This window comes from Protopterus annectens, chromosome 11.part0 (genome assembly GCF_019279795.1).
Source record: "Protopterus annectens isolate FY-2018-M chromosome 11.part0, PAN1.0, whole genome shotgun sequence".
NCBI classification, from domain to species: Eukaryota; Metazoa; Chordata; order Ceratodontiformes; family Protopteridae; genus Protopterus; species Protopterus annectens.
The window spans coordinates 553786321-553802564 of record NC_056745.1 but is presented as its reverse complement, the minus strand read 5'-3'; positions in this window follow the sequence as shown (position 1 = coordinate 553802564).

The following is a 16244-nucleotide window of genomic DNA, read 5'->3' as shown; positions in this document are numbered from 1 at the left end:
ACCACCTATGTGGTAATTTGTGGGCACTTTGTTTTTCCCAAAGGGGATGACTATGCACTTTTTGGCATTTAGCTTTAGGCCATGGCTCTGGCACTAGTTATCCGTCTCTGTGAGACCTTTTTGGAGGATGCTTGTGTCTGCCGGTGAGTCGATTATGGCCCCCAGTTTGCAGTCATCTGCAAAATTTGTCAGCCATAGTCCTCCTGTGCTAGCCTGTACCTCAGAGAAATATATACCGAACAAGAGAGGTCCCAGGACTGAGCATTGTGGGATGCCACTTGTAACTGGTTTAGAGTCTGACATGGCACCTGCAATTCTGACCATGTGGGTTCTATCCCTAAGCCAGTTTGCAACCCATCTTGTGACATAGGGGGGTATTGTGTCGAAGGCTTTTGCAAGGTCAAGGTAGGCTGTGTGGACTACCTTCCCTTCGTCTATGGCCTTGGTGACTGTTTCAAAGAAATTGACCAGGTTCAAGAGGCAAGATCTGCCCTTAACAAAGCCAAATTGGGTAGGATCCAGTGTTTGGAGGTTCCCAATGTCTTTGTTTATGAGTTCCATGATGATACGCTCCATAGCTTTGCAGGCCAGGCTAGTTAGGCTTATAGGGTGATAGTTTCCGGGGGCCATTGTGGCACCACCTTTATGGAGTGGTACCACTGTTGCTGTACGCCATTCTTTGGGTACATATCCTTGCAAGCTATAAGTCCCCTCTATGACCCAGAAAACCCATACCATGTATTTCATTGGAAACCCTAACCATCCAACCCAATACCATATTCATGGGTGACTTTAATTACCCCACTATTAACTGGGAATCCTATACGACACCAAACATACATGCATAGAGATTCCTGGATTTTCTAAACGCTAACTCCCTGGACCAGATAGTCAATACACCAACCAAGGGTGAAACCATACTGGATCTGGTCCTCACTAATATGGGAGAGTGCTGCACACCCCCTACTGTAATGCCTTCCCTGGTAAGGTCAGACCACAAAATGGTCTCCTTTGCAGTAAAAATAAAACCTGGACCCCCCAGCTAAACCGGGAATATTCGGGAACTATTCTAAGGCTAACCTCCTGCTATTAACTCATTGCCTCCAGTACAGCTCTTTTGAGTGTGCACCTTTAATTCCCAGTGAGCGTGGCTTGAGCCTTTTAAAAATGAAGTCATCACCTTACACTTCTAGCAAATACTCATTGAGAGAGGTCAAATATCAATACAGTTGTGTTTGCCATCACATATGCTTCAAGCCAAAATATCCTGGTACCTTGTATGTAACATAGTTTTGGAATTATTAATGCAAATATGAACCATCAATATTTGTCACATAGAGGAGCAGTAGGAGGTAACTGCAGAAAATGCCTGGAGGCGCACTCAGCTGTAATGAGAACACGGCAAAATTTCAAGCCCCTTTAAACCCTGAGAATGCTTCTGCCTATGCAGAACTGTTCACAGAAACCCTGTACAAGCATGTTAATAGCTGTATAGAGGCAGCTGTACCCACCAGAACTAACTCAAAAAACAAGCCACCCTGGTGGAATCACAAAATCAATCAGATGTATAACAGGAGGAAGAAAATCATGGAGCACCCAGCAGGATAAAAACACTCTCATTAAACTAAATAAACAACTCATAGGACAAATAAAGTCTGCCAAAGCCAAATTTGAGGTAAGTATGGCCTCCCAGGCCAAGGACAACCACAAAGCAGTCTTTAACTATGCCCGCAACCTCAAAGGCAATACGCAATTGTGTGCAGAGCTCATTGTAAATGGAGCCACCTATACTGAGCCAGAAGATATAACAAACCTCCTGGCTGATAAATTCAGCTCCAACTTTACTCCTCTCTTCTCTTCAACCTTCCCTCAGGAAATATCATCAAATATAACTCCCCCTACTATCACTAGGGAACAGGTCCTTAATACTTTCTCCATTTACAATGAGCTCTGCACACAATTCTGTATTGCCTTTGAGGTTGCGGGCATAGTTAAGACCTGCAGCAGCTGGAGAGACCCCAAAAGTACCTTACCAAGAGGATCATGGGTCTCCAGCATATGTCATATGCTGCCAGACTGAAAAGGCTCCAGCTCTATTCAGTAGCATACCGCCTGCTCAGAGGTGATCTGTGCCTTACGTACAAGGCCATGTCCAATTCAGAATTAATGGACATGCTCCACCTCAAAAAATCCAAATCCATCAGAGCCACGAGAGCTAAAGATCTAAACCTCAGCACAAATATGATAGGACATGCTGGAGGGACAGATTCATAACCCAGAGGCTTCCCGCACTCTGGAACAGGATACCTGTCCATGTTAGGCAGAGCCCCTCACTGACTCTATTCAACAGAAATCTGGACAAATCGTAGGTTTACCCCGGGGGTCATCTCTGTGTCATTGCTAGATAGAGGCACAGTAAACTTAATTTAATTTAAATTGTACACTTTTGTATCATTACATGGGGTGGCGAAAGCCACATACACTTTGGCTAGGCTTATAAATGCCCTAGGGCAGATAGCCTAGTACTGTACTATGAAACTATGAAACTATGAAGACGAAGAACACTGCATCAGTGGGCCCAGATAATAAACCAGGATGCCTTCTAAATAGCATGAAACGTGACCTATCAGGGCCTCTGGAAGTACTATTTAACTGTAGCCAACAAACAAGCTTTGTGCCTCATGAATGGAGAAAGGCAACAGTCATCCCTCTGCACAAAGGTGAGCCATCTACAGACCCATAAGTCTCACTAGTCTTATATGTAAAGCCATGGAAAGAATTATTATGAAGATGATCAAGAGAGATATAGTAAACCTCCAGACACTGGACCCAACCCAGTTTGGCTTTGTAAAGGGCAGATCATGCCTAAGCAACCTGGTGGACTTCTTTGAGAGGGTCACCAAAGCAATGGATGAGGGCAAAATTGTTCACACCTACATAGACCTGGGCAAGGCATTTGACACAATACCCCACTTGGGCATCGATGACAAACTTAAGAGGTTATATACAAAGCTGTATGTCACCCAGTGGATACACAACTGGCTCACAGAAAGGACCAGGAAGTTAGAATTGGGGAGTCCACCTCTACAAAGAGGCCACTCACAAGTGGAGTCCCTCAGGGATCAGTCCTTGGACCGCTCCTTTTTGGCATTTACTTCTCAAAAGTCAAGGCCAATGTCAGTGGTCTCTGACTGACTAAATTTGCAGACAATTGCAAATTATGAGCTGTCATTGAATCTCACACTGACACAAATGTTCTTCAGGAGGGGCTAACACAGACAAACAACTAGTGTCAGAGTCATGGGCTAAAACTAAATGCCAAGGGATGCATAATAGTATCCTTTGCAAAGTCATCCATCCCTGGTAACTATCATATTGACAACACACCTCTTAGTGTTGACCCAGTAGTCAGGGACTTAGGGACACACAGATAGTAATCTAGCCTTTGATCACTACACGTCTACAGTGGTGAGGAAATCATTCTATGTTGCACAACTTATAAACAAAGGTATAGCATCTAAGTCCAAGGAAGTCATTGTTTCACTGTATTTGGCATTCATCCGACGTATCATTGGGTACAATCCCCCCTTTGGTATGTACCTAACTGGGCATATCCAACAACTGGAATGTCCACAGAGGTTCCTCACTAAAAGAATACAGGGCATTAGTAATGTGTCCTATGCAGACTGCCTCAAGGCCCTATCCCTATATTCTGTCTCCTACAGGCTTTTGAGGGGAGATCTATGCCTGGCATACAAGGCATTGTCAGATGGACCTTCTGCATATCCACAAAACAAACAGTACCAGAATTACCTGTTCTAAAGACTTAAACCTTGGCTGTGATATAAACAGGACCTCCTGAAGAGATAGGTATGTATCCCAGAGACTACCCCGTCTATGGAACAGGCTCCCCATCCATGTGAAGCAGAGTTCCTCCCTAATCCAACTCAAGTGCAACTTGGACAATTGGACGGGAAACCGGAAATTCATCCCTGGTTTGGCAACTATGTCTCTGATGCAAACAGGTAACCTGTAAATGGTTCATCTCCCAGGCCCATGTTTGCACTTATCAAGAGTATCAGAACTCGTCAGAGATTTGGGATGCATGGCTAGGCTTAAAAAGGCCCTTGTAGTCATTAGTCTAGTAAACACCTATGAACCTATGAAGTATGCAGTTATTTCCGCTGCAGTATCATCCAGGATTCACAAATAAGAAAAGAGAAGGTATGGCTGATAGTGGACAGCATACTGCAAATGTAGTAACAAAGCACACAACCACCAAGCAACACTGATGTAATGCTTGGACTAACACAGCTGAGTAGTAGCATCACCATTCCCAGGAACGGTGCTCCTGGTAGGATGGGGAAACACCTTAAGATGTTACTGCATGTCTAGAGACGTGCTGCAGTACAGGCATGCACACTGATGCAAACAAACTTGACCCACGCCAACAAAGTGACACACCTAAGCTCCTTCCTTTGGGAGCAGTTATTGTACTAGATCCTGACATATTATGCTAATGACAGTTCCACTGCAGTCATGTCAACCAGGTCAAAACTTTTATGAATCAACTCCTACCATGACTGCAGAGGTCTGCAAACACAGGCGGCACTGATCCAGCTGCAGCAAGTAAGTAAGGTAATGGCCACATAGTGGGATATCCAGTGTGTGTGTGTGTGTGTGTGTGTGTGTGTGTGTGTGTGTGTGTGTGTGTGTGTGTGTGTGCGCGTGTATAACAGTCAGTGTGTCAAGGTCCGTGTGTGTGAGTGACAGTGTGTCAATATCTGTAAGTCAATGCATGTGTGTGTGTGTGTGTGTGTGTATGTGTGTACGTGTTTGTGTGACAGTTTTGTCAGAATCTATGTTGGAGTGAGCATGTCAATTTCTATGAGTCAGTGAGTGACAGTGTGCCTGAGCACATGTGTGTGCGTATAAGTATGTGTGTGTGTGTGTGTGTGTGTGTGTGTGTGTGTGTGTGTGTGTGTGTGTGTGTGTATCTATCTATAGATAGAGAGATTGACACAGACATGTATGGGTCCCTATCTGTTCATCGAGTTTTCAGAAACTCAAACTCCATATGGTCAAGACCATATGATCGAGTTTTTAAAACTCAAAGCTTTTGACTGGAGATTATGGTACAGCGAGGATTGGGAAATTTGCCTTTTTACTCACTGTAATGCGATCTCAGAGTGATTAAAGACACAAGTGCAGGTAGATATTGCAGTGATTTGTACAGAAAACCTACCTACTGCAACAGCATACTGCACTTTGAAAGTAATCATCCAGTATACCAAAAAAAGGCAGTTATTAAAGGCCAGTTTGTTAGGTTGGCTAGACTTGTTTCTGAGGATCAGATGTATTATAAACAGGTGACCAGTCTTGTTGAAATGTTCAAAGCCAGGGGTTATCCCATGAAGTTGATACACAATGTTGAAAGGGAGGTTGATATGAAGAGGTATGAGGGGTTGTTTAAACCATTACTATGTATCACTGATGAAGGTATGAACAACCTCATTTCAAAAAATGAGTACACTGACAAAGACTTCCATGGGGCCTTTTTAACCACCTTTGACTGTAGGTCAGAGATGTTAAGGGCAATTCTTGTCAAAAATTGGAACATTTTCCAGTGTCTTGATGGGTATATTGATATACTAGGTTCAGGCCCATTGGTAGTATACAAAAACGGTAAAACCATTAAGCAATTTCTTGGAGGGTCTTTACAATTTACAGTCGCCAGTAGAAGAAATGGTAATTTTAGATGTGGGCACTGTAGACAATGTCCATTTTTGAAAGTTTGTGATCAACTTAGGTTAAACAACATCAATGTCAAAATTCCCTTCCATTTTGATTGTAATTCTTTAGGGCTGGTTTATTGTGCACTATGTGAGAACTGTGCCTGTTTCTATATAGGCAAGACCCAGAGAAGGTTTTGTGACCGTATATATGAGCATATAAGGGATATTAGAAACAAAGATTACAATAATTCTCTTGCTAAACATATTTCCAATTTTCCCAACCATCATTTTGTTTTTTCAGGTATTGACATGGTGAAAAATGAAGTACGAGGGGGGGGGGGGGGGGGGTCGTGGAAAATGATACTTGAGTATAAAGAATTACTTTGGCAGATCAAATTGAATGCATATAGTGCACGAGGTTTAAATGACAGTGTATCAATAAGTAGTTTTCTGAAACTTAAAGCTTTAAATGTATAACAACTTTTAAACATACGTTGATTCAATATCATATTGGTCAAATGGGGTTTTTTAGAATGTTTTACCTTTTGTTTTTTTATTTGGAAAGAAAAAACTGGGGGGGGGGGGTTGTTACTTTAAATGAATCAGTTTGACATCAATTTATTAAATAATGTATGGCCAGGTTTTTATTGGTAGGTTTTTACCATGTGATGAATTTTTGGATACCTTAAAAATGTTTAAATAATTTGTTTCATTGTTTCTGATGAAGTCTTTGATGTATTCCTGATGAAAGCGCTTAAACCACTTTGAAAAACTATCTTGGATATTCATTTAATAAATATCTTTGTTGAATTGCTGAACTGCTTACTGGTTGTGTTTGGTGACACTGGACTACATTTTTGCTTCAATTTTCGTTCTAGTGTTTGAGTTCAGTTCTTGATTTATAACGCAATCTCAGAGTTGGTATGTATAATTTGCAGGGGGGGGTGGGCTTGCCCCCCTGCAAAAACATAAAAAAGGTAGATTTTTTGTTTTTGTTTTTTTGATGTTTGAGGTTTTTGAAAACTCGATCATGTGATCTCTTCAATTTTTTTTTGAGTTTCTGAAAAGTCGATCATCTGACAGAACCATAATTTTATATATATATATATATATATATATATATATATATATATATATTATGTGTGTGTGTGTGTGTGTGTGTGTCTATATATATATATATATATATATATATATATATATATACATACACACACACACACACACACACACACACACACACACACACACACACACACAGACATATTTGATGTGCACACCTTGTGGTAACCTCTTTGAATTCAAAGACAGTTCTACCACTGTGCTTTTGCAAGAAGACATGCTGCACCGTGGAGGACTGTGTCAGCAGCCATGCCACATGTTAATGAGACATTCTGGGGAGAGGCATATACTATTATCCATGTGGTTTGTGCCCAAAACTGCCTGTAGTAAGGCATCTATGCATCTGAGTGATTCAGAGAATCACTAAGCTCCATAGATTAGCATGGCTGCTCCTGGCCGATCATGTAAATATACATTGCCAAAAGCACACAACACACACACACACACACACACACACACACACACACACATACACACACACTCTCTCTCACAGTCACACAATCACAAACACATTATATATTTAAACTGTCAGTTGTTTGAATAGTGTAAAGAGACTGAGAAAACAGTTTAAAAATGCAGTAATCACATTTTGATGATCTTTGCATTTGCAAGATCTCGGTACAGCAGTGACTGGGAATTTTCGCTTTCCCCCACTGTAGTGTGATCTCTTAGTTGGTATATATAGGATGAAGAGGATGTGCAATGGTGGGGGGCCTATCCACTGCAAAAAAAAAAATTAATAAATGTTTATTTTTTTTCTTCTTTGTTTTCTCTGATGGGATGATTGTGTGGTCAAATTTCTGATAGTTCGACATCTGCCTTATCCTTACAATAGAGTCTAATTACCATCCGTCTGTCACTAATTCTGATATATATATATATATATATATATATATATATATATTTATGTATTATAGTATATGTCTAGTGGTCAATACAGTTCAGCCAGCAATTGCAGGACCCACTAGATAAAGCAGGACAACGTGAGTTTGTGTAGATAATGCAGGACCTGAACGCACATATCAGGAAAGGTAGAACAGAATATGAGGACTGCCTGGGCCCTCATGAGTGGGGCAAGGAAAAAGGAGAGGCCATTCTAGACTTCTGCCTAGCAAATGGCTTGATGGTGGCCAACACAAGCATCAGCAAGAGAGATGGTCACAACCATGAATTAATCCAGCCTTCCCTTTTCATGTTTAACATAGAAAATCATTTCCATATTCATTTCCTTGAAACTTTCCCAGCTATGCACATTTTTAAACTTTTCCTAAAAAGACATTCATTTTACATTATCACATACAAGATTGGCCAACAAGCAGCTCAGTGGACTTTTCCTTGTAAGGAAAAGGCACTGGGATAGACTCAGTGGTTGCAAAACTGGTTGCAAGAACTGGCTGCAAACAGTGGTCAAAGAAGGCTCTAAGGTCAAGAGACTAGGCTGAAGACTTTGAAGATGACTGGAGAGAAAACACTAAAGTTCAAGGAAATATTCAGGGCTCTGGCACCTCAGGAAGAAGAAGAAGAAGAAGAAGAAGAAGAAGAAGAAGAAGAAGAAGAAGAAGAAGAAGAAGAACAAACAGGTGGAGTTGAAGAAGAATGGCTGTATCACAAGACTATAGAACAGATACGTGGCAGGGCCAGGTATAGAAATAAGGAACATAAGGAAAGCTGGTGGTGGAATGCAGAAAGATGGAGTGTAGGAAAAAGTGGGAGATAGAAAATCTGGACCAGGTTGAAGAAGTAATACTGGTTGGCTAACAGAGGCTAAGAGAACAGTTGCAATACCACAGAACAAGGCATCAGAGACAGTTTACTGGCTTCTGGAAATTGACTCAGTAGATGACATGGCAAAGACAGAAAGATAAAAAAGATAGTCATCAGACACTCTTTATAAGGGATGCCAACAGCAACCTGCTCACCAGTCTACAGGGCATCAAATGTTGATGGAATGATTACTTTGAGCATCTCCTGAATGAAGAAAACTCCCAGAAGCTGAACTGTGCTATGTACAGCCTACAATGAAACAAGAAGGCAACCACACTAGAATAAGTAAAAACAGCATTAAGGAAAATGAAGTCAGGGAAAGCAGCAAGTTCAGATGAGCCCACAGCAGACATGATCAAGATCTTAGGTGACTTAGGGCAGAAATGGCTCCTTGGAGTACTCTTAGCAGTACACAGAGAGAAAGGCGTATACCAGATGACTGGAGAATAAGCATACTACATGCATACTATTGCCATTGCATAAGAACAAAGAGGAAATTCATAACTGTGGGGATTATATAATTATTATATAATGTGGGGATTATACAAGTTTTAAAGTGCTTTCACACAACATGAAAATTCTGGAGAGGGTGACTGATAAACGGTTATGCAGAAGCAGAATAGTAGAAAGTAAGATGAGAAATGAGCAGTTCAGATTCAGATCATGATTCAGCACAATTGATTCAATGTTTGCAGTGAGACAGATAGTTGAGAAGAAGCTAGAGATGAGGAAAGAGTCAAACTGTGCATCCCTAGACACTGAGAAAGCATATGACAAGTTTCCAAGAAAGCTGATTTGGGCAGTCCTGCGATGGTTCATAGCCCCAGAAACATTGGCAGAATTAGTACAGGCTGTGTTCAAGGACCCAATGACACAAGCATGAATCATGTTCTGATTCAAGGAGAGGTTCCCAGTGGGACTGGGCTTGCATAACGGTTCAGCTCTGAGCACTGCTGTTCATACTTGTAATGGACTACATTAGCAAGCAGGTAGGAATGGACAGATCAATAAAGCTGTTGTATGAAGACAATATGGTATTACATGCAGACTCTGGGAAAGAACTTCAGCAAAGGACAGGGGAATGAAATGCAAAACTGAAAGCACATGAGATGAAACTGAGTAATGATAAGATAGTTGTAATAATAATAAATGGGGTTACACTTTCAAGTACCTGGGAGGGGTGGGTGAGGAGAACAGACGTCTGAATGAGGAGTTCAAAGCTGGAATCAGATGGGCTGCAGCCAACTGGCCAGAGTGTCAGGTTTGGTTTAGGACAGAAGAATGCCAAAGAAGCTGTAAAGTAAGGTGTACAAAACAGTGGTGTGGCCACTACTACTTTATGGTACAGAAACCTAAGCAGTGAAGGCAGAGCAACTTTGGAAGCTGCAGATGATGAAGTGCCTAAGGCAGGTGGTAGGATGCACTGTGTGGGGCAGATGAAGAAATGAGAACATCAGAGCAGAAGCTCAAGTATCCCTAAGTACAGAGAAGGTTAAAAAAACATGTTACAGTGGTTTGGGCACACGTGCAGGAAAGCAAAAGACAATCTGATAAAGAAGATTTTAAAAGGCATGCAGAAGTCTAGAGGAAATGAGTGCATCTGGCAAAGAGATGGATGGACTGCATGAGAGAAGACTTGTGAGAGTCAGGCATGACTGTTGCAGAAGGTAGGAGAGTGGCACTGAATCGGGAGAGATGGCAACAGTTGACAAAACACCTCGATCAAATGTAGAAAATGGATGATGTGTGTGTGTGTGTGTGTGTGTGTGTGTGTGTGTGTGTGTGTGTGTGTGTGTGTGTGTGTGTGTGCGTGCATGCGTGTGTGTGTGTGTGTGTGTAAATATATATAGATAGATATATTTGTATATTTATGCATATACAGAGATAGATATCTACCTATATATAGCTAGAAAGATATAGATATATATTTATATAATGTATATATTGGTACAGACGTTCTGTCAGAGAATACAGAGGTGCTTATAGCTTCATAGTTTCATAGGTAGGTACTAGGCTATCTGCCCTAGGGCATTTATAAGCCTAGCCAGAGTGTGTCGGCTTTCGCCGCTCCATTGATTAATTAACTGATCCTCTGTGAAGCAGAGCCAGTGAAGTGATCCCAGGGATGTATTTTCTGTTACCCATCCACTCGTCAAGGTTTCTCTTGAAGAGTGTTAGTGAGGGGCTCTGCCTGATGTAATTTGGAATTTTGTTCCAGCCTTCTAGCACTTGGTATCCTAAAGGAGAGCAGTAACTGCCTTCTGTTCATTGATAGTGAATTCCTACTTAACACAGGAAACCTGTCTGTCAGAAGTGCAAATGCCTAGCCTAGTCTCTGACAGGAATCTATCTCTCCAGCATGTTCTATTTATTGTTGTGGCGAGGTTTAGCTCACTAGAGCGGTCAGATCACAGAATGAATGCCATAATATGAACCTGCTCTCGAAAGGAGAGCTCATCTAGGAAGCAGCAGCAAGGAAGGACCCCATCCTATAGAAAGCAGCAGCAAGGAAGGACCCCATCCTATGTGGGGAGTGAAGGAGAAGAGAAATCCCCACACACAACTAGTTCTAGCAGGGACATGCCTTTACTCATCTGGCAAAAAAAAAAGGTGAAAAGCAAATGACAGGCAGATGCTGGGTGTCCGGCTAAGGGCCCCATCTATATCCAATTATCTGAATAGCTGTACTAGTTCCATATGGTGGTGGCTGGCTATGTTGAGGCAGCTGCTTAATTTTTAATTGAGACAGGTTGTAGCTTTTATTTTGCTTTAACCCTTCACTTTCAGTACTACCAGTGGCTTTCCCAGAGTTGTTTTCTGTTTTTTTTCTTAATTGGTACTTCTTGCTTACCTATGTACTGATCTTCACTAAATATAGCACCACCATACTTGCAGCTGAATAGTGGGTATTGAGCACGTTTTCTTTTTTTCCCTTCAGGCAGTAGTCCCAAACTATCATTGATTACCCTAGTTGACAATTGTCTCAGTTGTACCAAAGCAGCATTAGCTTACACTTATCTTTGCTTGATTTGCTTCTAAATACACTGGGGGCATTGGCTGGCTGCATGTCACTCTACTGGCGCCACTGACACTATTCTAGGCAATACTACCCCAATCCTCCCTCAGCTCCTTGTACATTTAGCCAGCTAACACTCAAAGGCTGGGAAATATAGAGGTCAGCAAGCTTGTTCTCCTTCCATTACCAGCCTTCTAGCACTTGGTATCCTAAAGGAGAGCAGTAACTGCCTTCTGTTCATTGATAGTGAATTCCTACTTAACACAGGAAACCTGTCTGTCAGAAGTGCAAATGCCTAGCTACTACAGAGGTATCCCTCTCAAAAATAACAATAGTGACACCCTTATTTAAACCACTACTACAAGGAGAACATTCAGAAATGCCATACACTAATGTTATAAAGAAACCCTTGCTTAAATCCTCCTAGAACTTACAAGAACATGCTCTGATGGAAGTTCATCATCTTGTTCTATTTACATCCGTACCAACATATCACCAAAAGCAAATATGTTCCCAATCAAATAATCCTAAATTTGCTTCTAACTAAAATGTATTCAAAAATGTATTCGTGATTATTGACTCAATTTTTAGGCATGCAATTTCCCCACTCAGGCTGGACAAGTACAACTAAATTGCCGTCAGCCATTTTGGTGCCAGGCTCACAGACATTACAAGAAGGACAATGATATTGCCATCAGGCATTTTGATGCCAGGCTCACAAACATTACAAGACCCTTTTCAAGGCAAGCATGACTACGACATAGCAATGGTCCATGAGGGAGTGAATGACCTGGGAGGTTAAACCCTAGAGGAACATAACAGAGGTACGTCAGCACTTTCTGTGCATTTGATGGATGCATTTAAGACTCTAGTCCTGAGTGGAATCTCTCCTTCACCAAGAATGATGCCTAGATATAAAGAGAAGATAAATGGCTTTAACAACCGTTAACAACTAAAAAGGTATCTGGTCTCAAGAACATTAACTACCAAGAGTGGCTGGAAGCACTGAACCTGTACTCTGCATACCTCTCAACCTCTTAGAGTAAGAAATCTGGACAAAACCAGAAATAATGGGGAAACAAAGGCCCAGAAATAGGGACACTTTTTAAATAGTGCTGTTACAAACTTAGATTAGAAACTTTATAGAATAACAAGTTTTTGCTTAGAGATGCAGTGATCCTTGATCTGTTATACCTCAGTTAGACAAACAGCTCTTCTAATGTTGCAACCAGAGACTGAACCTTCATTAGCAGATAAACAGAACATGACAGAAAGATAGCTTCATCACCCAACACCTCCGACTTTTCTGGAAAAATCTTCCTGTGCAGGCTGAGCAATGTGATTCAATAACTTCTTTCAGACTAACCCTGGACAACTGGATAGGAGTTGTCAAATTTAGCCAGGATTAACTGGCCTCTTCCTCCTTGAAGTAAGAGGTAATGGTTAGGGGTGGGTATTGGCAAGTCGTGCATGGTCATTGGTCCAGCAAAGCCTTGAAACTCCCATGAACCCTATGTTAAAATTCATGGTTCTTCTGCTCCTACTGAGCACTCTACTCTTAAGAACAAGGAATGGTTGTAACTTATCAAAGTTTCCCACTAAAGAAGAAAGACATTCACTTGTAGGATGAACAATGTGATTCTGTCCGGACAACTTATTCTTTCTTCCTACTTTTAAGTATGTGTTCAAGTGCTTGGTGCCTCGGCAGACTGCCTCAGACAGAGCATGCAGTTGTTGCCTGGGAATTACTGCTGTCATGGAGACAGAGATTTAGATTCCTTGATCTGGGAGGGATGAACTCTCAGGTACTGAATGACTTGTCAAGGTTTAGTCGACTCGTGTTCTGACTTAAACATTTTGCACCATTGTAGTTGCATTTTCTGGAGCAATGTTCCTTGTTCACTTACACTGTTGTGTGTTAATAAGTAAATGTCTTTTAAGACAATTTTCTCCTTGTTTTACACTGATAACTTCACAGTCATGGGATGAAATATGAGTGATCCTTGAAGACAAATCAGCATTTTGTACCTTGCCCTGAACATTTTAAAGGCTAATGTATTCTCTGATTAAAAGATCTGTGCCTTACTCTGAACGAATACAGTGGTAACCAAGCCTTATAGAAATCTGCCTAATAGACTAGTAACATCTAAATGAGCACCATCTTGTTCTTTCATCATGTTCTGTCACACAGTAAACCTATTTCTAGCTTGTATAAATCTGACTTTGTGAAGTTCTGCTGTTATTTACTTGCTTGAAATATCTTTAACTGTGTAGTTTTTGCTTGTTTTACGTTCTAATGCAATGAGGATTTCAGTTGTTATTTTTAAACTTACTGTTATTTCACTTGTAATACTAAATTGTCTGCATACAGCAGCTTTGTTGGGCTGTCTCCTCCAACCTGTCTGCTAATGTAGTCCATCATCAGTATGAACAGCGCTGTGGTCAGAGCTGAATTCTGGTGCACACCCACTCCCACTGAAAACCCTTCTTGTGTCATTGAGTCCTTGTACATAGTATGCACTAATTCCTTGGTTGTTTTATATTGTATTTTACCAAAAACTTCAAAACAATACATTTTAAACAATAGACATGCATAGCTGCAACACCAATGACTAACTCTCTCCAGAAGACAATATGTACTCAAACTAAGTGTGGGGGGGCTATCCCCCACCCCTCAATGTGGGGGGCTGTGCTCCCACATCCCCCCTAACTATATATACTAACTCCAGGATCGTACTACAGTGGGAAAAGGACATATACCTTTTACTTACCTTATAGTACTCTACATAGTGCCATATATACTAACTGCAGTTCAGTGAAATGAGATTCAGTGATATGAGTTTTCAGTAATTTGATTTTTGAGTGAAGTGGTCGAGGTGAAATGAAATTCAGTGAAATGAGATTTAACAAAACAAAGTAGTCCCCCTGCCTGCATATACTTAGCTGCTACAACAGAGTCCATATACCTAAATACTTCATCTTTTCATTTACCCATAAATATGGATATTATTGAACTATTTCATATGTAGACATATCATTTACTGCTATAGCCTTTGTTTTATCTTCATTTATTTTATTCCCTGAAAATACCCGAAATGGTCTTAAATATCCCTCAGTACCCTAACATCTGATTTTGAATTTGCTAACTATAAGATAATATCATTTACAAAGCTGTTTTTTTATGACTACGCTAATTATGTCCATGAATTTGTGAGTCAGTTATCATTTTAGCTAAATGTTCTAAGTAAACAGAAAATAAAAGAGGGGAAAAAGGGTAATCCTGCCTTCTTACTCTATTCAAGTTCTGCGGTTTTATTGGGAATACACTTGCATGCCAATGTAATTCGCTTTCCTTGAAGCTATCCAGTCACTACCACAAATCTTCCACTATTGCCTTTTTCCCCTCTTCTACCACAATTGGAGTAATTCTTTCTATCAGTATAATAACACACTTTTCATCTGTCCCTGATATTCTGCTGACTATATGCACTGAAATCCTCTTTTTATGAAATTCCTATATTCATTTACATCCAAATGCATCTCCAACAACATGAAAACATGCACCATCCATTTCTTAGTTCAATACTCTTTGCTTTTTCCTATACTCATGTCCATTTATATTCCATGTTAATACTGGCAAAGCAGCCATTCTGTTTTAAAGTTATAATCACTTACAATGCATGCAACTCCAGTGTGTGTGTGTGTGTGTGTGTGTGTGTGTGTGTGTGTGTGTGTGTGTGTGTGTGTATCTGTTTTTGTATGTATTGTTCCTAAAAGTTATGCATATTTTGTAACACTTCAATAATATGACTTTAGCTTAGTTGCAACTTCACACATTTATTTGAGTTAACATAACATCTTTCCAAACAATTCAATTCACTATTCCCTTCCCCCAAATCCCTTTAACAAATGAAAATTAAAAAAATAAACTATATATAATGGAAAGAAGAAAAATCCAGAATCCTCAATTTCATCATGGTGGCAACCTGCACTAGGATCCACCCTAAAAGCAAGAATATTAATGCTGTGGTGCAGCCTGCCTGGAGTAGCTCAGAAACTCATCACTATTTATTCAATGTAATATGGTCCCTGCTCAAGTGTAGTAAACCATTAATATTCAAATTAGCTCTTTAAAGAAATTCACTGACTAGACTTGTGAAAGAAACATAGCCTTGTGGTTTTATACTCTGAATATAGCAAAGCCAAAGCAGCCAGGGAAATAGATATTCAATTTCAAAGACTATTTTCCCTTTGTATTATTTTTTTCTTTTCTTTTATATGTACTTCACTTAAAACTTGCCATTAATAACATTCAGCATCCTTTAACATGTCCATTGAAGAGCTCACAGATGGAAAGCTCTGAACATCTCTTAATTTATGTTTTTTGTTGTCTCAAGTGCATCAGTTGAACTCTTATCAATTACCATTTAAACAAGCCAAACACCTGCAGTCTGCCTAGACATCTGGTTAAGGAGTCACCACACTCTTCAATTTTCTAAACATGCTTATTTTACAGAACTAAAGAACAAAATATTGACTAAGTCTGTATTCCCTTAGTATATTCATGTAACATACATTATGTATATTAACATTATTTGACTATGCCCTTC